The sequence below is a fragment of the Elephantulus edwardii genome, unplaced genomic scaffold, assembly GCF_000299155.1.
Source record: "Elephantulus edwardii isolate Elephantulus edwardi_28Jun2011 unplaced genomic scaffold, EleEdw1.0 scaffold00019, whole genome shotgun sequence".
NCBI classification, from domain to species: Eukaryota; Metazoa; Chordata; class Mammalia; order Macroscelidea; family Macroscelididae; genus Elephantulus; species Elephantulus edwardii.
Genome location: NW_006399769.1, coordinates 23,285,187 through 23,288,221, shown reverse-complemented (window position 1 = coordinate 23,288,221; position 3,035 = coordinate 23,285,187). Strand labels below are relative to the sequence as shown.

The following is a 3,035-nucleotide window of genomic DNA, read 5'->3' as shown; positions in this document are numbered from 1 at the left end:
GTGTACTGGGGGAGAAGGTGGAGGAAAGTAGCCTAGGTAAAATTCTCTATATACCCTAGGAAGTTTTTTCTATCCAGACGTCGGATGGCACAACCTAGGGGCCGAAGATCTCAGCCCAAGGACCAAATGGCTCCCTTGAGGGTCAGATGGTTCCCCCTCCACCCCCAGGGCCAGGTGGCTCTCCCTAGGGCCAGGTGGCTTGAGCAAGTCTTTTTCTTGCCTATACTGTCATGTACCGCAATACTTAGTACAACATAATTGTTTACATCCTTACAGAATAGGATTAAATTGAACCATCAAGAGGAAAGAGAAATCAGATATTGCTATAAAATTCCATTTTCTTTCCAATTAAACATGCTTATTATTGAAAAACATATGTTTCTTTACAATACTCTTAGTGGTTTCAGCTTAATCGTGGAATTAGCTTATCTTAGTAATAACAGTTAATTTTTTTTTAAGTAGAACTGGCATCCACTTCCTAAACAGCATGCCTCTGGAAACTCTATGAAGTTTGATAAATGACAATAATTATAGAAAAGCTTGAGGTCTTTTGTTTATAGGGTCACTATAAGTAGTGGGAGGCAAGGATTCTGGGGCTTTGCCTGACATACTTTGGACATGTTGTAAGGAGAGACAGGTCTTTGGAGAGGGACATCATGCTCGGCAAGGTGGAGGGACAGCACAGGAGGGGAAGACGCTCTATGAGGTGGATTGATTCAGTGACTGGGGTAATCTGGATGGGTGTGTCAGAGGCAATGAGATTGGCACAGGATAGAGCAGGGTTTAGGGCTGTTGTACATAGGATAGCTATGAGTTGCAAACAACTCGATGGCACATAACAACAACAACAACAATAAGTAGTGCTGGACTAGACAGCAATCAACAACAACAATAACATACGGCATGTACTTCCTGAACAACATGCCTCTGAAAACTCTATGAACTTTGATAAACAACAATAGTTGTAGAGATATTTCAGATATTTTGTTCATAGCACCACTATGAATCATACTTGACAGTAATCAATGACAATAACATATGATCAAGAGGCAATGGTGATGGAGGAGGAAGTTCAGGCTGCTCCGAAGGACTTGTAAAAAACCAAAGCCCCAGAAACTGATGAAATACCAACTGATGTATTTCAACAGAGAATCAGATTCGACCCAGTGACAGAGCCCCCAGTTTACAAAGCTCTTGTCTTGCAACATTCTTAGTGTTGCCGAGCACAACATGGAAGGAAATCATTTCATTCTAAACTGGAAGCTTTCCTTAGTAAGATGTCAAAAGGATCTGGAGCCTCCTTCGAAAGCCCCATGCACTCCCTGCCTCTTTAATCACCCAGTGTGAGATTGGAGAGCTCACGCAGACAGTCGTCATTCAACATTTGCAGAATGGTCAGCTGTTGAGGGACATCTATTAAAAGAAACATAAACTTCTGCCAGTGATTGGTCCACAGAATACCTTTACTAAGAGACCACAGGGAAGAGTCGAACTCTACAAAGTGGGCTGGCTTTGTTTTATGGCTTTCTCCCCGATTTTGACTGAAGGAAGATTTATTTCAGGCTCTAGCCAAGTTCTGCTCCAGAAAACTGCTATTCCCCAGCAAGAAACCAATACCTAGGAAAAGAGCAGTGTCGACAGTACTTCTTGCCCCTAAAGAACAGCCATCTGGAGAAGACCTATGGGGAGATGACCAAGGTCATGGACCTCCCCACCAAGCAGCTCTGAGCCTCAAACCTCCTAGACGCTATGATCTGTCACTTCTGCCACAACGTCAGCTTTACTTGTACTAGAAACGGTTGCATTGACATGGAACACTTCAAGATTATCAAGACACACCAGATAGCTGACAAGAAAAAGAGAAAAGAGAAGAAACTGTATCTTGGGTGCACACTCCTGGGAGCCCACCCTATCCTGAATCAGACAGACCATCAGGCAGATGCAGTGAGATGCAGAAGGCAGGAGGGAAGAGATCTTCGCCCTGTACTCTGCTCATACCACTTTGTCGCCAGTTCTTAGTGCCCAGGGCCTAACAGAAGCCTTTCCCAAGTTTTCGGCCAGGTTAATCTTTGAGCTCTGGCAAGACAGAGAAATCCAGTGAGTGTTCTGTTTGAACTTTTACGATGGTGTTGACATCATGTTCCACACCACTTTTTTCCAGGATCACAATAAACTTTCTCACAGGCTGATATGCCCCTTCAAAAACATGGTCCACTTTGTCAAAAGAGACATGTTTGCAGCCCTGGGGAGCAGTAGTACTAATTATCATGATGAGGATCCACAAAGAAGGATTTTGAATGGTACACAGTACAACGTTTATGTCTGTGCCAGTACAGAAGAAATGGAAACGGTTCTTTTCGAGGTCTTTCCATCTCTAAGGGTAATATGATAGTTCCTTTTAAAAGCTAGGAATCCCATTTGTGAACCATGTAAGTGTGTTCAAAAGTAAATGCACTGATGTAATCTGATATGTGTGTTACTTGGGGTACAATTGTCCCTTTATAGAGAAGGGAAGGTACTTTAACATACCTAGACTTTGCTTGGAAGGCCAGAATAGTGTCTTTGATACCAGGTGCCAATCCAAATTTGTAGTCTTTTAGCCTGCCATGGTGTGGTATGATATATTCAGCACACCTCAGCCCACCTGTCCTTAATCCTACAGAGTCTCTTACCATATGCATGTTGAGTGTAAAATTTCCTCAAGTGATTTATCTAAAATAGAAGTTGACAGAATTTCCTAGTAAATGGCCAGAGAACAAGTGTTTTAGATTTTTCTGGCAAAGAGGTTACCTGTCTTTAACGCTGCATGTGCAACCATGCAACTACGTGAGCAAGGCTGTGTTCACCGATGATACACAACAGGGGAGTACGTGATAGTTTGCCAATTCCAGATCTAAAAAATTGTCTCTTCTATAGTTGTGCTTTCAGCACTTTGAGAATGAATCCAGTTTTTCATCAAGCAGGAATTACTTATCTCATGTCCCCAGTAACTTCTACTAGAAACACGGAATTTGATCCGTAACAAAATGGGAGGG

The 3,035-nt window shown here is 42.6% G+C and overlaps 1 pseudogene; it reads left to right on the top strand.

The window, feature by feature from the left end:
- Positions 1-1,058: 1,058 nt before the first annotated feature.
- LOC102876401 lies at positions 1,059-2,114 on the top strand (annotated as a pseudogene).
- The last annotated feature ends 921 nt before the right edge of the window (positions 2,115-3,035 follow it).